We start from the raw sequence: 22,463 nt of genomic DNA, 5'->3' as shown, positions 1-22,463 counted from the left end.
TGTATCCTTGCTGTATTACTTTGTATCCAGGTATCACAGTCTAGTTTTGTTTCACTTTTGTACCGTTGTGAAAAGTGCAATGGAGACATTAAATCAAACAGAAAAGGGAGAGGTAAATTGATTGCGGGAGGGGGAATGGAGAAGCGGCTTGGTGGGGTATTCTCAGCCATGATGCACCTTTAGTTGGAGCCCCTGAATTGATATAATCAAGTGCAACTGAGGATAGTTAGGCTCAAAGCCTTTTAATGAAGCTGAGCACTCTCATGCTGGCTTGGTCACCTAGAGGACCGGGCAGAGAGCTCTAGAGGTAAAAGAGGTAATTCTGAAATTCCCTTGGCAAGCCTAGTGGACAGGAGGTACCTGCACATTCACGGTAATGAACTATTCAAATACCATGCTGGGCCAGGGCAGGTGGGGGGATTAACAGAGTGCTTTGGATCCGAGAAATTAAATCAAGCTCCAGCCCACAAATCCTGCCACTGTTGTTGTCTGGAAGGAGGGTCTTACAGCTGCAATCAAAATCCAGGGAAGGACAGGAAATAAAAGGGAGGAGGAACACTTAAGGCCAGTAGAGTATGTTTCTAAGCAGCCTGGATGGCAGCCTAGATGGCAAGGACCCCAAAGGTGACAAGCTGGAAGGCAACAGGGGCTTTGATGGGGTGGGGGAAGGTCAGGGTCCAGACTGTTTGCACATCTGTTGAGAAGGAGAGTGTAATTAGATCGCTAAGGCAAAGCCTGTACTGTACATATATATATTTACTAGTTCTAGAATTGTGACTCCACGTTGGATGAAGATAAACTGGGTTTAGGTTACTGGGCAGATTAATCAAGAATTACCCCTCCACACAGCCACCCAGTCATGAGCAGTGGTTCAGTCTCTAACACCTGGAGAGGCTCAGCTGGTGTAGCGGCTTTGGCTGCTGCACACACAATCGTAGAGTAATGTCTGATACTTTGGCACCTCTCTAATCTCTCTTCCCAAGACTTGCTGGAGCACGGTAACAGAATAGAGCATGGGGTTCTATTCTAATTATTATTTACAAAGTCTTCTAAGATAAGCAGGTATGAAAAAAATCCTTTTAAAAATTCTTCCCATACCATTACAATTTCCAGCGGAGTGTGCTGACTAGCTTGTACTGCCTTCTACTGGACTGTAGATGTATGGCTGACCTGCCCAGTGTTTCTGTTCCCTCTGCTGCCTAAGCTAGTGCAGCTACTATTTTAATTCTACAGGTAGAGGCTTGTGTTTGTTTTCTTCCTACGTATCATGCATATGGTTAGCTCATTGCAATAGCAGGGTCACCTAAATTAACTTACCCATGTTTTCCTCAAGGGATTGTAGCAAACAGGTAGTCTCATCCAGACTCTTTTCTGCGATAGATTTCTTGCTCAGCCCCAAATTTCTGAGTACCACCAATGAAAATGGACGTTGTATGTTCCCTGCTTGGCCATAGGGGACTCAAATTATGCCTACAAGAGGGCAGTGGAGAGCTAAATTCTTGCATCAGATCCAGGAGGTAGATCTGAGATGAATAGTCTAGTGGTTGGAGCAGATGACTGACATACCTATTTATTCTTGACTGCTGCTTACTTATTCTGTGGCCTAGGCAAGTCACTTAACTTCTCTGAGCCTCAGTTTCCTACACTGTATAATATTTATGAGAATTTTCAAGGAAAGCCCGATGTAAGTACAAAGTTATTTCTATTTTACTTATCTCCTTAAAAAAGGGCAGGAACTCTCTCTTGATAGGGAGAAGACCATGCCTTCCTCCTTACCAGTTCTTCCAGAAGTTCCCTCATCCACCAGCATCCCCTCTATCTTGGTGGGGGGGAGGGGCTAGAGCATCAGCCAATTTTCCCTCATCCAGGCTTTCTGACTTAGTCAGGTACTGGGAAAGTAATGGGTGCACTGTGACAGTAAAATGAATAAGAGATCTAGAGCTGTATATTGCTAGCAGGGCACAAAAATATTCCATCTCTTAGGTGGAATAGCTGATGCATAGCATTCATCTCAGATGCAGAATCTACTAGGGAAATGTGTGGCCATGGTCTAGTCACACAGTACTACACATAAATTGCTGAATACACTAAATGTGAAGATAAAGAGAGAGACTGTAAAGTGGTTTGGGATCCTACAGGATTAAATATGCTATGTAGCATAAAAAGCAATTAAGTTATCTTTCATTAAAAACTATCCTGAAATTCTTTTGAACATTGTTGTAAATAATACAACTACAGAATTTCTATAATGAACAAGAGGAAAATCAATGAGAAATTGAGAGGTACCGGCAAGGGAGAAAATTTTCAGGTGAGTTTTGAAGCAAAGATTTGGTGGGGCAGAGTTCAAGGAAGACTTTTCCAGATGGAGGATGCTACAAAGAGGGCTCTTGTATCACGACAGTATAGAGGGAGTCAGAGAATGTTGATTTAATTAAAAACCATCCGCCCATCCTCACCAAAAATTGAAGACCACACAAAATCGATTGGGAAACTTGTAAGTATTCTTTTGCTACCTTTTTCTTTTAATGACAATATCTGACATGTCCGTTTCAGGTGTGCTAGTAAATTTGACACCTTTTCTGGTTAGAAAAGGCACCTCTCTTGCTGCCGGCAGTCCATGGATGAAGCCAGCAGGCATCCTTCCCAAGTATAAGCTAAAGATCGGCCTGTGTTCTTCGGCCAGCTGAAATGACCGTTACTTCTTAGAATTTGCTGCGGTGGGAGTGGCAAGTCCAGCCTACTGTTGATATTTGTGTTACCTAAGGGCCGGGAGGACAGAAAACCACTGTGCGTGTCACTGTACAAACCTAAAACTAAAAGACCGTTCCTTCCCCAAAGAACTGACCCTCTAATATAAGAGAACAGGTGGATACAGGGAACACCCTCTGCTCCTGACAAGATTACCGTGATCAATGTGATAAGCAGTGGTCTCGGCACACCAGCGGCTTACCCATTCTGGGGCTCTTTGTAGGCATCGCAGAGGAGGGTTAAGACTGGATTTAAAAGAGGGCAATGTGGTGGTATAGTGAATTTTTATGGGGAGATGGTGGAATTTGTTTGACTATCCATCCTTAACTAGTGGTGAAGTGGAACAGAATATCCGATTTCTTTTATTTTATTATAGAGGAAAACCAGGCCAAGGGAAGGTGTTGAGGAAAAAGGAATTTTAAAAGGGAAACCTGGTGAGCTATTTCTGTATTGACAATGGAGGCTCTCTTTGTTTTGTTAGGCTGGCACTTATTTTTTAAAAAAAAAAACCAAACGCTCTAGGGCTGTCTTTACTGTCTAGGGCCTGATAGGCAGAGGCCTGTATTGGGGGCTGTGTTGCTCTATTCTGCCCTAGGGGGAACTCTGGAAGGTATTGTGCTTCAATGAAATATCCTTGAGTTTCCTGGTATAGGAGGTAGACATGGCTCCAACCTTCTTCTCCTCTGTCTACACTGTAACATTAGTCCGTGATAGGCTAGACGAACTCAGTTGCTAATGTGTGACCATCCCCACTGCAAAGTCCGACCCACATTACTGTGTCTCCACTTTTTCTGAACTTGCTCATATGTGTTGGGGGGGGGGGGGGCATATCCCATGATTTTGTGTTGAAATGCTGTAGGATTTTTTTCTCAGTTAATTGTGCGTGCTCATTTTGGAGGGATTTCTTGTAGGTGTTTAGGAATTTGATTTAGGAATCGAGAGGAAGAGTGTGATCCTGCATTCCAGATGTTCCAGCAATCCAAAACTGATAAAAGGAAATACTTTTCATATTATGCATAATTTAGACTGTGGAGTTTATTGCTTCAGGATGCCATCAAGGCTAAGGATTTAGCAAGAGTCAAAGAGGGATTGAATGGTTTTTATGGATAACAAGAATATCCAGACTTACAGTAGTTCAAAAATATTCTTTTGAAGGGATATAAAACCTCATGCTTAAGGGCTTTAGTCCATCTCCAACTATTTGGGGATTAGGATGAGACCTTCATGGGGATGGATTATCCCACATCTGCCTACTGCAATGTTCTCACATCTTCCTCTGAAGCAGCTGATGCTGCCCAGTGTCAGACACGGTGTACTGGACTAGAGGGACCATGGATCTGATCCAGTCTGGCAATTTCTGTGTTCCTAGAAATATTCCTAAACCACCTCCTTTAAAGACTTCCCTCACTCCCATGAATATATATCTCATTCTAATTCCATTTCTGACAACAGGGGACCAACACTGAATCTTGCCTTGGTTTTGCTATATAATAAATAACTGACATGAACTGCACCGATCCCTCCTCCTCCCGACCATATACATTATGTTAAGTCATTGTTAGACATTGGAAGGCCTGTAGGAAAGGGAGCCCTTACCCGATCTAAATTCTCATAGGGTTGTTCACATTCATCTGCAGCAAGTTTCCAACAAATGGAAGAGCCCAAGGTCCTGTGGGGGAAGTCTGTGGGGTAGACAGACAACCAAAGATGTATTAAGAGTAAGAGAAATGAGCAGCAGGATGGAAGCTTCCATGGTGATCAGAGCAAGAGGGATAAAATAACAGCTTGGATTGAATTTCAAATGCGACGGGCTGAGGCGTGAGTGTGCGCCCACAGATGCAATGCTGTGCTTCCGGCTGTCCTGTTTGAAGATGAATTTTTGCACAGGAGAGTTCAACTCTGCAATCAATCTTTTTCAAGCCATTTTGTGTGGGGTGAGTGTGCGCGTGGGGGTGTGTGAATCATTTGTAACTTCCTGTCATCGCTATGCGACAAGGAAAGGGAGCCTTCTGTTTCTAAATTAGAACTGGTTAGGCTAGCTGAAAGAATGCAGCCTGTTCCCAGGCCAGTCATGCCAACTGGCAGATGCTTAGGGTATGCCTGTTGTTCGGAGACTGTACTGGCATAGTGATGTCAGCATAACTCTGTAGTGTAGCCTCAGCCTACACCAACAGAAGGAATTTTTCCATGAGTGTAGGAACGCCAGCTCCTATGTCTAAATATATTCTGAGTAGCTGCAGAACAACTGTAGAAATGCGCATTTGGGATCTTGAAAGGACAAGGGTTAGTGATTTCTCCATCGCTGGCAACTTTTTTAGATCAATACAGAAGCATTTTTCTGTTGGCAAAGCGGTGTGTACATTGAGGGTTAGACTGTTGCAACTATGTTGGTCAGGGGCGTGTTTTTTTTCCAACCTTTTAACTGTAGGCCATGCCCCAGGTGGTCCACAAAAGAACAAGCAGGCTTGGTAGAGTGAAACCAAGATGTGGTGACCATTTTGGGAAGGTCAGCCAGTGTTCCACTGGGAATGCTCACTGGGGGGAAATGGACAGAACTGGTAACCATGGTGAATATAGCACACATTCCTAGGGCTTTAGCTGATGCCCTGTAAATGCAAATGGTTACTTCTGGGGGCATTCTATGCCCCCCCCCCATTCTGCATCAAAAAATTAAAAATTCTGTGCACAATATTTTAAAATTCTGCAAATTTTATTTGTCAAAATAACACTACATAATCACGCCACTTTAATTTATTTTGGTAATTTATTTCAAAATACCTGTCAGCAAGTATGTCTTTAATAATACAGACACACACACAAATTCCCCCAGGAGTAGAGAGTTAAAGAAACCCCTATGGCAACCCAGTTCCTGTTTCTCTGCACCCTTCCTCCCCTCAGAGCCCAGCTGGGGGGCCAGACATCCACAACCCCTCCCCCCCAGAGCCTACCTGAAGGGCCCCCCCCAGCCAATACACCCAAACCCCCTCCTCCCCAGAGCCCAACTGCGGGGCCCTCCCAGCCCAGATACCCACACCCTGTCCCCCTTCAGAGCCCAGCCACAGGCCCCCATGGCCCAGATACCTGCACCCCTCCCGCCCAGAACCCAGATTCAGGGCCCCCTTGCCCAGACATCCATCCCCTTCCTCCCCCCCCACTACCCGAGCCCAGGGATCCAGAGGGAGAAACAGCCTGATGCTCGGTCCCAGGCTTGCATGGAGTTTCCTCCATGCTGCCCTCTCCTTCCCTCAGGGCATGCTGGGAACTGCAGCTGCCAGTAACCTTCTAGTTCCCTCTCCCTCCTCCCAGCAGTGTCTTCTGTGTTCAAGCTGGGCTTTGCCAAATCCAGTGGCCCCTAGTGGCGGATAGCAGCACTGCAGCCTATTTCTATGGGGGAATGGAAATTCTGCGTGCATGTTAATTTCTGCAAAATTCTGCATTGCGCAGTGGTGTAGAATTCCCCCAGGAGTAAAATGGGGTGAGATGGAGATGGAGTCCTGCTCATACACACTAAGGAGGCAGACAGCTATAGAAAACAAGCAATTTCTAAGTATAGGGTTTACCCATCTGTGTTTTGCTAATTGCAGTTTTCCAAGCGGACTTCGGCTAGGCAGGTTCCATTGTTATGCAGGTTTATTCAGTGACTGAGGATTGCTGAGGGCTTCTCTACACTTGAAACTTGCTGTGGGGTTTTTTGTGTATCGCCCTTAAGTTGTATGTAGGAAGTGTTGTGAGAGCACTGACTTAAAAAATACATTATCTCGTGGGTAAGGTACTTCTTCCTCATGTCACAGTAGTCACACAGCACAGTGATGTTTTGAAACAAGTATTTTGCATTCTGGTCAGACACCCCATGGTGCATTTCTCTGCCACTATGCTGTATGAATTCTGGGATTTTTCATCCTATGCTTTGTAGTATACCTACTGAAGGCAATGAAATTCTGGGGTTCAGGTCGGACTAAATAATTATCTATCTTCATCCCCTCATCAATCTGGATTTGTGAGCCAGCACCATTTTCAAAGTGTTTGCAAGGCAGCATGGAGGAAGCATTGGTGAGTGCTGCAATCCCCATGGTGATGAATATAAACAGGCTACTGCAAACATAGCATACAATGACTTCAGATCTGGGGTGATAAGGACACCTGAGGAAGAGGCTGAAATTGAGCAGATGCCTCTACATCTTTTCTTGGCGCAGCTTCATTTGGCTGACAATGTGACTGTATTGTCGTCCAACTAGCACTGAGTGGTAGGACAGGATAATGCTGCAGACCTGGGATGAACAGCCGATGTGGCAGAACTTCAGGATGTCAGAAGCCACTTTCCTAGCAACCTGAGTGGAGCTCGCCCCAGAGCTGCAGTGGTGGGAACACCTACATGAGCGTTCTCTTCAGCCTGGAGAAACACATGGCCATCGCTATCTGGAAGCGCATCTCCCCCAGTTGCTACTGATCAGTAGTTAACCAGTTTATTCTTGGTACACTGGCTGTTGTCATGGCAATGTGCACTGCTATCAAGAAAGTGCTGTCCCCCCAGGTCATAAGGCTGGTCAACGGCCAGGAGGTTATTAATGGGTTTGTGTGGTTGGAGTTCCCAAATGGTATTGGGGACATCAATGGGACACGTGCCTATTCTTTGCTCCCCATTCCATGCCTCAGAGTTCATCAGCTGAAAGGGTTATTTCTCCATGGTGTTACATATGAGATGGTCTGGAAAAATCCATGAAGACAGGATCTTTAGAAACTCTGGACTGTTCTTTTTTGCAAAAAGAAATAGAACATTCGCTCCAATGGTCACTATGGACATTGATGGTGCTGCCATTTCTCTGGCCATTATGTGAGAACGAGCTTACCCTAATTTTCCCTGGCTTATAAAGACTTTTACTGGACAACTGGATGGGTGAATGGAACCCTGAGTAGCTGCAGAACAACTATGGAAATGTGCGTTTGGGAGACTGAAAGGACCGAGGTTATAGTGAATTCTCCATCACTAACAATTTTTAGATCAAGATTTGATCATTTTCTGAAAGATATCCCCTACTTCAAACAGGAATTAATTCAGGGAAACCACATGGCCTGTGTTATGCAGGAAGCTCAGACTAGGTGATCAGTGATCCCTTCTGCCTTAGAATCTGTGAGGAGTCTGATATCCAGGCTGATGAGAAGAAATAGCTCCCTTTTATGATAACCGCTTGTATTTTGTACAACCTTTATGAGAGTGAGCCTGGCCGATAGATTGGAGGAGAGGGAGGTTGTCAGAATATTTTGACCAGCTGGAGAAGGAATCTGCCATGCTGCAACTACTTGGGGTACGGAGTCAGGGATGCACTGAGCTCCTACTCTGAAGCTAGGGGTCACTTGTGAACAAAGTATATGTTTTTGCATCAGGATTACTGCACATGTATTAATGTATGTATGCAGTGCTAAAAGGCTTATGGCCAGGCCATCTGTAGGATTCTAGTATACTTTACAGTGTTAAACTCCCACAGTATATATCTGGATTTTATTATAGTACAGGTGGAGGTGTTCTAGACACAGAGCCATAACTATGAAGACATTTTTAATAAATAGGCCAGTGTAAACATTTTGACCAGTTAAAACCCTCATAAATAACTATGTGCAAACTGAAAAAAACAATAAAACCTTTCAAGTTATAAACGTGAAGCGTGCAGACAAGTTTCTGCTTCTAAGGTTACAAATGAATGTATGTAAGGCGCTCTGCATCTTGGGATATGGGATAGTGGTAGCAGGGCATCTCTTTCTTGTGGGTGAGGGAGTTAAGGGGTCTCCCATTGTCCACTCATTGCTCAGTTGTCCAGTGGGTGTAGAATGCCTAGAAGAGGCCCTGTTTCTGGGTGGTACTGCAGATCATGGTGTGTCCCAGAATGCCAGGTATCAGAGGTAGGGAGCTGCAAGGGACATGTAGGCTGTGGCACAGTCTTTGACCAGAAACCCACCATATTCTCCAGGAGGATTGTTTGCCTCTTCATCATCTCCAGCAGCTGTGCTTGTGAGGACCTTCCATTTCCCTGTCCTTTTCTCCCTCCTCTTTGTCATGCTTCAGGAGCCCTTTCCTCCACTCCTCCTCCGTCTTTTTATCCCTTTATCTCTTGGGATGCACACAAAAGATCTGTGAATGTGACATTCTGTGTAGATTGGACTGCAGTGTTAGTAGCTAGTATTTGGTCACTGCAAAATGTCAGCTGCTGGTGTGACCTTGATTGGAGGAGAAAGACGTGGTGTGGAGGGGGAGGGGAAGAAACTGAGTAATGAACACCTCAGTAGGGGTATGTGGTGCAGGACACAGAAAGCTTAAGTGGTGGTTGTGTGTTAGCATCATTTGAAAAAAGTGCCATAGACTTTGTATGTTCCCTGGTGCAGCAGCCACTTTGAGCAATGGGTGGGGATATTTCAAAGCCCAGGAGACCGAGACAGCCTAGGCCAACAAAACAGGGGCTAAAAGAACAGGAGGCAGAGAGAGGGCAAACCAACATGGCAGCACCCTGATGGTATCCTGAACTAGGTGGTTTAATCCCCCTCCCTGGTACAGTTTTATTTATAATATCGTACGGACTTATTGGAAGTGATCCCCATCCCAGGTGTGGGCCTCTGCCTGTGATCCTGGTGGTTCCCCCTGGTCAACATCGGTGGGAGTGTCATCAGTGGTGTCCACAAAGTGCAATGGTGGGATCTCTTGAAAATATACAGTCCAGTTCACAGTAGAAGCTGAAGATACTGCCAGCTCTCCAGAGCACCTATTATTGTCCTGCAGACTCTTTTAACCAAGCCAGAGATCCTTTCCCTTTTTGTGACACTGGCTTAGGTCCTGGTTGTATCCCCTTTCCTGTATTTGTTCAGACAGCTGCTTTTAGATACGTGCATTTCAGTAGCTAGAATTCAGATGGCTATGTACAGACTCCTCTCCCGCAAGGGCAATGAAGTCCAGGACCTCAGCATGAGACCATGCTTATGCAGGAAGCATGATTGATCAATAATCAGGAGTATGACTCAGGTATCTGAACACCACATGTTTGGGAATTGCAAAAGACAGCACCTGGCTCTGTGCCAGCACTTAAACAAGGATGTGACATCTGGCCAGGGTAACTCCAGAGGAGTAGAGGGCATACAGCTAAGCAGCAAAGCAGTGTGGGATTCCAGTATGCAGACTTGGCAAATGCACTGAATTTGTTCCTGACTGGGGCTCCACTCCTATCTTGTGGCATCTAATCTCATCCTGCATCTCAATGAACTTTCTTGAATGTGTGTTAAATTGCCAGATTTACAACAACAAAAAATTGTTTGTGAACATAAGGCACTTTAATGCAAAATAACCTGTGTAAGGATAAGGCCTTTGTCTGCAGCCATATTGTAAGGCCTAAAGCCTTCATCTGCAGCCAAGCAGCAGCCATTAGCTGAGAAGCAGGAAGTCCCATCCTCACATTCCATCTAAATTACATTAAAACAATGTAATATCAGGCTGTTAAGAAGGAGACCCTGTCCTAGTGGCCCCCACTATCACCAGTTAAAGAAACAGATCTTAAGGTGGTTAGAGAAAACTTAGTTTGATGGCATCCTGCCTGTCAAGAAATCACTGATCAGTAGTTGTGGTTGTGAAATCCCATTTCTTTATTGTTTTGTCATTTATTTGGTCCCCACTTCCCTATTATTTATCTGTGCGGTCTCTGTCTGGTTCTTTAATTATGTAAACAGACAGAAAATTAATTTTACTAGGTGTAAATTAAGATGGTGGAGTAGGATTGGTTAAAGAATCTTGTTACACTATGTTAGGATTGGTTAGTAAAATTTTAGCATGACAATTGGTTAAGGGATAGCTAAAAAGGACGCAAATTTCACTATATAAACTGGGGTCCAAAAGGAAGTAGTGTGACTTTACTTACACCAATTATTTAGCACATGCTATGGAAACTGCATTTCACGTGACACAGAATTGTCCTCACTAATCATTTATGCTACAGTAGTTCCTAGAAGCCCAAAACAACACAGGTAGCCTATTGTGGTAGGCGCTATACAAACACAGCATAAGGCCCGGTCTACTAGAAAAATTGAAACTGAGTTAGTTAATCCAGTGTGAGTGACGAACATAAACCAAATCAGTATAAGCAGGGCTAGTTTAACTAGTTTGAGTTTTAATTGTTTTAGCTAAACTGATGTAACTTTTCTTGAATAGAAGTGACCTGGGATGATTTAGTTGGGGATTGGTCCTGCTTTGAGCAGGGGGTTGGACTAGATGACCTCCTGAGGGCCCTTCCAACCCTGATAGTCTATGATTCTAAGTAGACAAGATCGGCAAACTGGCAAACACACAAGCCAAAGGCTGGGGACTGAGGCATAGCAAGAGTCATAGGCGCCAACTCTGTGGGTACTCCAAAAAAAATCAGTGGGAGCTTAGCACCCGCTGGCAGCCAGCCCCTCCCCCGCATCTGCTGCCATGCTGATCAGCGTGTCCCCCCCCCCCTTGCTCCCAGCACCTACTGTCCTCTGTGATCAGCTGTTTCACGGCGTGCAGGAGGCTCTGGGAGGGAGGGGGCGGAGAGGGGATGGAGCATGCTGGAGAGAGGGGGCGGAACTGGCGGGAAGAGATGGGGCAGGGGTGGGGGCTTGAGGGAAGGGGTGGGATGGGGCAGGGTCTGGGGTGGAGCAGAGTGTTGAGCACCCCCTGGGCCCAGAGGAAGCTGGCACCGATGGCAAGAATAAGGGCTTGTCTACACTTAAAACACTACATACCGCTCTCCCATCAGCATAGGTAATCCACCACTCAGAGGCAGTAGCTAGGGTCAACAAAATCACTGTCTAACGGGGACTTAGGTCCGCTTAACTATGCCACTCGGGTGTGGATTTGTCACACCTCTGACCAACGGAGTTAAACTGAGCTATTTTTCTAGCACAGACCAGACCTAAGTAAGTTGTTCAAGGTCCCACAGGGGATCTGTGAGAGAGTCAGAACTGAACTCTGATCACCCGAGGCCCAGTCCAGTGGCCTAACATCAAGACCACCCTTCCTCCCTATTATCATCCAATAATTTTTAAGTGAACAAAAAAAATCATCATGCACCCTAAATTATTTGTATTCAAGAGCGGAAGAAAAGAACTAAGATGCTGTTCTAAACACTCCAGGCTTGTCTACATCTGAAAATTTTCTAAAATAGCTATTTCAGAATAATTGTTTCAGAATAGGTTTTTTGGTTTAAGCCCATGTGTGGACACACTTATTCCAGAATAAGAGTGCCTTTTTCTGATTGGCTTATCAAATATTCTGGAATAATTATGTCAGAACTTGACATTAGTTGCAGGTGTTACCCGCACGAAATTCTCTCTTACTCACGCACCCTAGGGCACCCACCTTTACCCAGTTCCTAGGGCTCAAGGTGTAACCCTCTTAATTTAGGCATTAAAACTCCCTTCAGCTACCTCTCCTTAAGTGAAGAACTCTTGGTACATTAATCACGGGAATTCATCTAGACTACGGCCCTGAGTCTGAGCTCAGTGAAGCTCAGAATGGACGGGCAGGGTATCGCTCTCCTCTCTATGAACTCTGGAGGTGGCTGGGAACAGTTCTGCTCCCTGCCTAAGTTGTTATATAGCTGTTTGCAAAAGCTAACCAAGAGTAAATGGTGTGCAGTGTGATCTAGTCATCTCTTTTCTTCTGGAAGGGCCTTAAACTGTGGGGATGCAAGTGCGCACATACATGCATGTGGGGGTGTTTCACTGGCCCTGCATCACCCCCCAGAAGTCACTTCTTTCAGGAGGATTTCCAGGTATCCATTTCTGCAGGGTTTACAGCCTCTGTGAGCCGGCTTTTCTGGCGGACAGGAAATAGAGGTAATCCAGAATCCACAGCTCTTGTCTTAATTGTATGACACATCTCTGTGATTAAACATGGAACCAGGTGAAACTTGGTATTTTCAACTGAGCTTCATGTTGAGATTTGGGGTTTGTTCAGAATGACTCAAGTTGGGTACGAACCTGCACAGGTCAGAACCATTGGGAATAATTCACATGAACGGATACATCATACACTATATGCTATCTCTGGATTAATATTACTTAACAAACACTAGGACCGTGGTGGGCATGCCTCCACTTTGGAGCCTATAAATTTCACTTGCAATGGTAGGCTAATTTGTTTTTGAACCAGTGCTGGATTAGGTTTTTAACATTTCTTTAATCCTGTACAAAATTTGGCATTGGCTCATCAAAAACAAATTCAATATTGAATGTGAAGTGATCTTTTAAAGCAGGGGTGGGCCACATCTGGGTATGGAAATTGTGTGGTGGGCCATGAATGCTCCCAAAATTGGGGGGTGGGGTGCGGGAGGGGATGAGAGCTTTGGCTGGGGATGTGGGTTCTGGGGTGGGGCTGGGGATGAGCGGTTGGGGGTGCAGGATGGTGCTCTGGGCTGAGATCAAGGGGTTTGGAGGGTGTGAGGGGGATCAGGACTAGGGCAGGGAGTTGGGGCGTAGTTTGCCCACCTCTGTTTTAAACGCTACTGTTGTATGTTGGTGACATCATCAGCATCTCCGTTTAATTGGTTGTCCCAAGAAATCTCCTGTTGAGTGTGTGTATGTGTTTTAAGCGTGATACTAAAAACAGGCCAAATTCTGCCCCTGATTACAGCCATGAAATCCCATTGAAGCCAATAGGGTTGCATAGCTGTAACTGAGAGGAGTATCTTGCCAAGTGTGACAAATGTACATCTGTTATATTATTTACAACTGCTAATTTTCTACTTTTAAACATGCTTACATAAGGGAAATCGAATCTCTTGCTCCAGGGTAAAAGGTGAGCTCTGTTAAGGTCTTCCTGCCCCAACACATTCAATATTGCACAAGTGGCCAGCTGCTCTTTAGACAATGGCATCAGGAATATGCCCATGCCAGACACAAGATACAGAACTTGATGTACCAATAATACAATCGAGTATGGGAAATACTATTCCTGTTTTTTGTTGTGGTCCGTTGTTCTTTTCTTTTGAGAGTAAGATGTTTTCAGAAAAGTCTTATTTACATTCGAGACTTAACTTCTAATGCTAGAAGCCATTCTCTTATTCGCTTATACAGGGTATTCATAGCCTGCCACGCCTTGCATATTTAAAAAGAATCATACATGAGATCCGACATAATTTAAAATAAAATATTTCTTGTTCTCTCAATGTTTAAGTTAAATAAACATCAGAAGCTCTCCACCAAGACTAAGAAACTGAAATGGATTTGAAAGTCACATTCCGAATTACAGTTGACATTTCTGAGCCTCAGGCTGGCCGTGGGCATCTTGCTTACGCAATATAGAACATTGTTTGTGGCACTGGCTGTGGGGGTCACCAGTGGAGTAGAAAACAAGCCTTAAATAACATTTTTATTGTAACAATATGTATGGGTCCCATTGTGCTAGACACTACACAAATGTACAGTATATTAATCCTTTCATTGATTAAGATGTTAAAATGGGATACAGAGTTTGTTTTAAAGAATGTCTCCATTTTCCCTATGTCACTTTATAATAAGGGACCTGTTTCTAGTCAAAGGTTCAGAAATTCTAGCTGTTAGTAATTAAAAATGTGGGCTTCAATTTTTAAATGCGGGTGCCTAAAGATATGCACTTAAATCTGTAGTTAGGCACTTAACTAAATGTGGTCTGATTTTTTTCAAAGATTCGGTACACTCACAGATTCCACTGAAGTCAACGTGGGCTATAAGGGTGTAGCTTCTGGAAAAATCAGGGTACTCTTATTTGGGTGCCTAACTTCAGGCACCCAAGTTTGAAAATGTCAATCTTTGACTTCAGCCATATTTTAATGATGTGAAGCTTCTTACGCTCTAGGCTTTCTGAGTGCTGACTTGATCAAATGTGTAGAGTTGTCCCTGAAAAAAATATAAGTAATGTAATACATAGTAAGGCAATACATCTGAAATGCAGATTATACAGGTTTACTACAAGTCACTGTGGAAATAAACTTTTCAACAGTCTTTGTAGTATCTTTTTTTAATAGACACCAGAAAATAATTGGCATGGAATCAAAATCTTTGTAAACTAGACTTCCATATTCGAAGCTCAATTATAATAGCATGGGTAAGTGTGTAGCTTTTTTATTTCTTAAGATCTTCTGAGGAGAAAAGCAGGTGCAATAACGGAATTGGAACTGGGGTAAGCTGTTCTTTTGTGGAAATCACATTCGTTCAATTACTGTGGCATGTTCTTACCCTCTTTGTATGAAAAGAACTTTGAAACTCCATATTTTTGAAGTCCTCCAGCATATTATTGATTGATTTTTCTTGTCACCACCTCAGGATACTTAGGATTTAAAAAATGCTAAATTCCAAGATCAGATACTGTACCTGTGCAGAGCACCTCTTCCCATAAGTAGTAGTCCTATGCTGTCTATGTAGTTACGTATTCTGACTGGAAGGAGATGTATTTTTCACATACTGCACCTTTACGTGTAGAGGAGTCCTCTACTGCCATTTTGCGCTAACTGCAGATTCAGCCTGAATTAGAGGGGAAACGCACACTATGCTCTCTCAGAGATTTTATTATTCTTTCCTATGTGGATGTTTTCATTTAAACTAAAGGAAGTCATTTAATCTCCGAAAAGATATGTTTCAGAGTAGCAGCCGTGTTAGTCTGTATCCGCAAAAAGAAAGGAGGACTTGGGGCACATTTGTTAGTCTCTAAGGTGCCACAAGTACTCCTTTTCTTTTTTTGAAAAGATATGGTTGCTCTTTGTGTATGGGAGAAAACAATGTGCATGAGCGTTTCAGGGCAGAACTAGGCGCTTTGTGTTTACAGATTAAAACTCAGAAATCTGAATGGCAACAATGAACAAAAGATCCTTATCAAAATACATTGTCATAGGAATGGCATATATTTACTTGGTAAACATTGCAAATTAAGAAGCTAATAAGAGGCAGACTTAATCAAACTTCATGAATCAGTTTTATTACAGAATTTCTTGGCTTTTTTATGGTTTATGAAGTACAGTAGTGTATATTGTTTTTTTGTCGGTAATGGACCAAAACCTGCACTGACCTACACCTTGTGAGGCTCAAGTGAACTTACTGATGCTGTGTGGTGAGTACATCAATGCAGAATTTGGCCCGATTAGCTATGTTATGTATGAAACAAACATCTCTTTCATATTACCTTTCATTCTGAAGAATCCGTAAGTGTTTTGTAAATATATAGGTCCAGTTCTATTAATTTAGATGCAATGTATGGGCCCAAAGTGTCAAAGGTGTCAACCTGACCCTGTCACTATCCAACATTAAAGGATTTTAAATGAAGTTCAGGGTTTAGTATACAGCCTGCTTAGGACTATGGCAAACACAACATCCTTTTAACCTTTTATTAAAGATCAAGCATTTGAAATGTAAAGTATTAGGTAAGTCTTTTATTTTAGCCACAACTTTTGTTCCTTTTTTTAAAAAGCTGTAGCATTTTCATAAGGAAAATCCCTTTGTATGACCGTCTTTTAGTCAGTATTAAAGATGGTAATAATTGTTCTTTTTGGGAAAGAGACAAAGTTAGTTGAAGGGGGCTTGAGCTGTTGTTGTTAAAGTCCAGTTCCTTTTCTGGAAGACCAAACAAGACAAACACATGCAAGAGGGGAAAGAGGAGCACAGCAAAGACGGAACATGCAGCTTCTACCTCTGGTAGCGACTCTCCCTTGCAAACTTACTGCTGGAAATACACGAGCACAGGCACTCTGAGACCTGGCAAACTCGTACCAACATTGAGCTGCTGAGGGCATTGCTGTTAGCTGCCTTTCTGGTCACAGGCTTATAGCAGTGTTGTAAAATATACAGTCTTGGCTAGCTAAACCAGACCCTTCCTAAACAGAAAGCAAAAGGAGAGGGATATGAAAGAAGGAACCCCCAGCCCTCAAAAAACCATAAAGTGGGGAAGAAAAAGGACACACGCTGAGTTGGGGGGAGGGGAGAAGCAAAGTTTAACATTCCTGGTGGTGTTTGGGATTCACCCAGAGCCAGTGGAGGTGGTGGTGTTATCTGGGTCACTCTCTCTTGGGTCACTCTCTTGGCCCAGTCTGGTCAAGACATCATCATCAAAGCTAAGGGGGGGGGGAACGTAACTATCAAAAAGGAATTTTAGCAGCATGGTAGGTCTAATATCCCTACTCTTGCCAAAAGGTCTGTGGGGTCTTCAGTGTCCCTACTTAGTCAATAACTTGGTTTGAACATCCATAAGTTGGCACCTCCAACAGCATGGTATTTGGGTACACCATGCTGGAGTGCTAACTCACAGGGAAGAGTGCTATGTACTAGATCATCTTGGGTTTTCATCACTCTGAATTTTTCTTGGTGCTCTCTCGCTTGTGTGGCTTAGTTCAGCCCTGCTTTACTTGTGAGGCTGGATGAGATCATAGCCTGAGGGGGTATGGCTTCAAGCCACTGAATACAAAACTTTGGCCAGCAATCCGAGTATCTCAGCTGGGATTAATGCTGATCACTCTAAATTTACAGACAAGGCAATATTTTATGGACAGTAATTTATCTGACTTATTGATTCAGTGAAGATTTAATTGACCGTAAAATCAATTTAAACAACTAAAATGTGATTATAATACTCACAACACCTTCTATTCTGGTATTTATTAAACCTTTGAGTGCTGGTATTTTGCAGGCTGCGAGACAGATGAGCATTTAGAAGGGTGTGTACTTTACATGCCATGTCTTCCTTGAGGGAGGTGAGCTCTTACTCACTGTACACTAATGTTCAAGTGAGATGTTAGTTACTATAGATCCATCAAAATTATTCACTTCACTTATTATTTGTACTACATTACTTCCTAGAAGCTGTAACCAAGATCCTATATCTTCCCATTGTGCTAGACAATGTACAAGCCTATAGCGAGAAATGTTGTATGTCCCTATCATCCCAACAGAATCAAAGGCTAGTAGGGGAACCAGAGCAGTGAAATAACTTAGCTAATGTCATCTGCCAAGTCAACGGAAGAGCCAGCAATAGAATCCAGGTCTCCTGACTCCCACTCCAATTCCCTATCCATTAGGCCACACCCCAGATTTAACTAATGAGCTTCCTTAAACCATTTCTTGAAGCACACCAGTTTCCTGGCACTCACCTGGTAGATTTGTGCTTATGTTATTTCTGTATGTCTGGTCCACTTGCCATGGAGGTGAGCTAAGCATGCCACAGGTGAGGCTGGACCCATCTCACGTTTAAGTGCCCATCGCCTTATGAAAGAGCTATAACAAATTACACAACTGAGTCAATTCATGAGAAAGATGGAAATCTTTTTCTTTCTCTCTTAGGACCAGGGGTCATTGCCCCATCACTTACTGTTGATCCAGCCTGGGGTGCAATCTGGTTAATAGGAAATAGTACTGCCGAGCAAGATGTGTGCTGTTGTCTGCTGGGTTGTTGTAGCTTGTTATCCTGGAAACGTAGTACTGTACATAAACTAATAGAGTTGTGGTTATGCAAAGTGTGGATCATGATATCATCGCTCAAGTGTTTCACAATGTCTCCTCAGGGTGTAAACGATTTGTTTGTTAAAGCTTAAGATTGGATTGTAATGGAAACACAATATGGTAATTATCTTTCCTCATGTGCAGATTGTAAATTCTTCCCAATGAAATGTGGGATTCAGCCTGTGAGGTGATGGGCATTATTGTGTCTATTGAAGTCAGCAACGTACATAATCAGGCCCTATTTGTGAGCTTTCTTAAGAATACACTTATCTCTAGCCAAGCTTCAACTCTGAACTAAATTTCTTTTCACCCCATACTGAGGAGTTAATGTTGGACTCCCCTCAGGAGGGAGAAATTGGATGTCCTAGTTCATCAAAACACACCTGTGACCAGCAGCTCATTGTGATGGGATGTCACAATTGCAGATGAAAAATTGAAACCCTTTATGTAACCTCCATTATCACAATTGCAGATATTGTGCACAGATGTATTCACATGGGAAATGGCTTGTTATTACTTGCCATGGCAAAAGAACCTTCAATTATGTATTGTCCCACCCATAGTGTGCTTGTTCAGCGTTTTTGTAGAAAATGCAAATAAAAGCCAGTCTGAAATATAAACAGGCTTCTCTGGGCTCTGTTTTGTTTGGGATCCAGCAAAGCTACAGCAACTACATGAAGAGCCAGCTCTGTGTGTTCTGATCTCACTCTGAATGAGGTAATAGGTGAGAGGGCAAGGTAAACTCAAGATTGGACAGGACTGATGATATGAGTCAGAAAGAGGGGAGGCAAGAATGAACGGAGCAATGAGGAGCGTGGTGAAAACTCCGTGGGTGAGAGTAGGCCTGCAAACAGCATTAATACACTAAGGTTCCTGAACTGAAGGTTGAAAATGTATGTCAGCCTATGAACTGGAACTTTCAAAAAAAAAAAATTTGTTTTTGAAATGGGGTAAGTATTGGAGGATGTCAGAATGGAGAATTTACAACTCCCTAGTGCCACTCTTAGCAACAGCTATTGGGGGATTGCAAGAGGTCAATGGGAAACACTATTGACTTTCTGTTCATCCTTTACAGAGCAAAGAAGGACGTGCTCAGAACTCGCACTTGGCAGCCCCATGCAATGAAGTGCTACAAACCAGGCTCCCTTGCACTGAGCTAAACTCACTGAGGCTCGTTTATACTGACTCAACTGATGTGTAAGAGAGATGGAAGAAGGGCTGAGGAAGTGTAAGTTAAAGTAGCTGCCATTCTATTTTACAACTCCTTCTACTCCTTATTGCATAACTTACACCAGTTTAGGTTGTCTTTCATGTGGGGATATGAGTAGGTCTAAATTAGTCTAAGGTCAGTATTTAGAAGCATATATAAGCTGTAAGTCATTTACCTTTTCGTACTTTTCATTGTTTCTTTATGAAAATCAATAAAAATTAATCACAACTCTCCCCCCTCAAAGAAACCCCAACAAAAACCAAAACAAAACCTTTTACTATTTAAACTGAATTTGAAAACAAAGGCTTGTTTGCAAAGATTAATGCATATTAACCCTTACACTCCTGGCTGGATCGCCAAATTATGTTGTGTTAATTTTGGTGATATAAATGGGCCCAGAGTCTCAATGGTGTTAACATGACTGTCACTGTACAGTATGAAAGAGGTTAAAGTAATTCAGGGGTACTGATAAAATGAAAGCCTTACTTAATACCTCAGATGCTTGAACTGGTTTTCCTCCTTTCATGAAAGGCACAGAAAGAGGTTCTAAAGATTTTATTGGTGTTTGTTGCTATGGTACTAAGCAGGCTGCGGTCTCTGTACTCAACGCCCTGAATCTGTGTGGTGGTGAACTGTGAGAAGAATGTTTTTAGACTGCCTCTCAGGGTTCTGGGCCTATTATTCCATTGAAATTAACACATCAAAGGCAATTAGGCCCAGCTCCACAAAGGTACCTAAACCCCAGACTTCGGCCCATGCCCCTCCTCCTGCTGGTTTGTGTGAAGCAAGGCAGGCACCTAACTCATTCACACAAGAAATGCCCTAGGCACCAAAGCCACCTGTTTGTCAGCAGCTGGTTCCTATTCACAGATCTGTAAACGGAGAAAGGTGCCTCCCAAAGCCCAGACTTGGCCTTATTTTTCTTCTAGCTCACACATGGTCTAAGTTATTAATGGTCATAAAACGATTCATCAATTGCAGTGTGGTTTGTTGAGGCCCTTATACTTACTCATAGCAGAACCAGAGAGCTAGGTGTGCCCTCTATCACAGAATGAATGGGATGGCAGATCATGGATGCCTGTTAGAGAAAAGGATTAAATTTCATTGGCCTAATGATGAAATGACTCATTAGTGTAATTAACATCAGTCTGAAAATAAAGGTGTGGACAATAATTGTAACAAAGGCCAATAAGGAATTGTGAGATTTTAATAAGAGGTTTCAGAGTAACAGCCGTGTTAGTCTGTATTCGCAAAAAGAAAAGGAGTACTTGTGGCACCTTAGAGACTAACCAATTTATTTGAGCATAAGCTTTCGTGAGCCATCCGATGAAGTGAGCTGTAGCTCACAAAAGCTTATGCTCAAATAAATTGGTTAGTCTCTGAGGTGCCACAAGTACTCCTTTTCTTTTTGAGATTTTAATAGAAATCAAGGTTTAAGGGATGTTAGCCCAGCAGATTCCGTGACAGTCTTAGTTTCATTTACAGTGGCTGCCATTGACAAGATTGCCTTTACCAGTGCCGTGATTCCCAATGTGAGTCATCAGCAGTGTTTGAACCAGGAACCACTAAAGCATAGACCTCTGCTATCTGAGCTGAAGGAGTAACTTTGTAAGATGGCAGCACTTGTAGGCAGTTGTCCTTTTATGTGGACCAGCCACTTAAAGGGGAGGAAACACACTCTGCAGGCCTATTATGCCAACAGTCACCACACAGAAGTGTTTGAGATATCGCAATGTTTGCCTTTTTTTGCAAAATACATTTTCCGTAACCAAAGACAAGTTAAAACAAGAATGAGAGAGAATGAATATGAAGCAGAGCTGCTACACCTTGTATATGTGAGCATATGATGGATGTCTGTGTGAATCTTCATCACTGGTGCTCAGCTACCACAGTGTCAGGGGCTACGACAGGTCTGCTACCCAACTGGGTCTCAAAATGATATTGGGACCATCTGGGAAAAATTACACTCAAGAACTCCTCCCTTTCCAGATCTTAGGGCTGCCCTCATGATTGGGGCCTTGAGTGCTTCTGTAATATAAACAGTAAGGATTCAAGGATTAAACAGGAATGTTTAGCAGCTTAGAAGGTTGAGGCAAGGCTGCTGGACTCTGACTCTTCTTTGTCAGGCCTCTCTCAAAGGGTGTTGGGAACACTGCTCCAGGGCTAAGTAAATTCGCAAGGTATCTCATTCACATTACAAACTACATCAGGTGTATTTAGGACCTTATCCAACCCTTATTGAAGTCAGTGGAGAGACTCATATTGACTTCAGTGGATCTATCAATTGACTTCAATGGGTTTTGGATTAGGCCAGCATGAAACACCCCCATTTCTGTCCAAAAGTGTATTTTCATGAACACAGATGGGCTCTTCCGCCTACCCCAGACATTTGTAGGACCAAAATCTCATTTGTGCGAATGTTCACAGCAAGCAAATAAAAATGGATGAAGTGGATTTGGGATTTGATGGTGTAGTTGCGTCATTTCCCCCCCTCTCACACACTGAGCCTCGCTGAGCTTTTAAACAGAACAAAACCAGGAAAGGGAGAATATAGTTAGTTGTGAAAGTGAGGGACGGTCAGCACTGCTTAGAGCTAAATAGCCTTCAGGCAGATGCCATGTGAGCTTCCCTCCTACAGCTCTGCCAATTCACCTTTTCTCCATCCTGCTAATCCAGTTAGAGCTGGGGCAATATACCTGATACTTAGCCAAACACACCTAGCTTGGAGTTTCATTACAAACCTGAAATTCAGGCCAGCTTTGATATTCTACTTGAACCTTTTGTCAAGTCTTGGGCCATGTTTGGAATGAACCTAAGCTGCTTTACGGTTTTGAGACCAAATCAAGCAAATCCTTAGTGCTTTGGCTGTGTTCCAGTGGACTTGGGCCTTCCTTTGAATCCAAGTCTCCTGACTTCCAATCCTGTGCTGTACTCACTAGATAAGCTGGTCCTAAGTATCTTACCTATTGAAGATGCGAGATGGTCTCTAATAGAACATAAGAACGGCCATACTGGGTCAGACCAGAGGTCCATCTAGCCCAGTATC

At 43.3% G+C, this 22,463-nt stretch overlaps 1 protein-coding gene and 1 long non-coding RNA gene across 5 annotated transcripts in view; one reads left to right on the top strand and one right to left on the bottom strand.

Annotated features, from left to right (window-relative positions):
• The first annotated feature begins 273 nt into the window (after window positions 1-273).
• OSGIN1 (oxidative stress induced growth inhibitor 1) overlaps window positions 274-22,463 on the top strand; it is a 58,511-nt gene continuing 36,321 nt past the window's right edge. The window contains exons 1-2 of the mRNA XM_043526529.1: window positions 274-373; window positions 19,283-19,435. The gene's annotated coding sequence lies outside the window, so the exon portion shown is untranslated. The remainder of the gene's footprint in view (window positions 374-19,282; window positions 19,436-22,463) is intronic.
• LOC114021183 overlaps window positions 13,500-22,463 on the bottom strand; it is a 32,632-nt gene continuing 23,668 nt past the window's right edge. For 2 of the 4 annotated variants that reach the window (XR_006285297.1, XR_005222194.2), the window contains exons 3-4: window positions 20,427-20,495; window positions 13,503-14,622 (exon numbers count right to left, since the gene is read on the bottom strand). This is a non-coding gene — a long non-coding RNA (uncharacterized LOC114021183). Of the gene's footprint in view, window positions 14,623-17,858; window positions 17,983-20,426; window positions 20,496-22,463 lie in introns of all 4 variants that reach the window. The other 2 variants (XR_005222190.2, XR_005222191.2) reach the window with 2 other exon arrangements.

This window comes from Chelonia mydas, chromosome 12 (genome assembly GCF_015237465.2).
Source record: "Chelonia mydas isolate rCheMyd1 chromosome 12, rCheMyd1.pri.v2, whole genome shotgun sequence".
Taxonomy (NCBI): domain Eukaryota; kingdom Metazoa; phylum Chordata; order Testudines; family Cheloniidae; genus Chelonia; species Chelonia mydas.
Note: the sequence above shows the minus strand (reverse complement) of the source record. Positions and strands in the feature narration are given on the sequence as shown.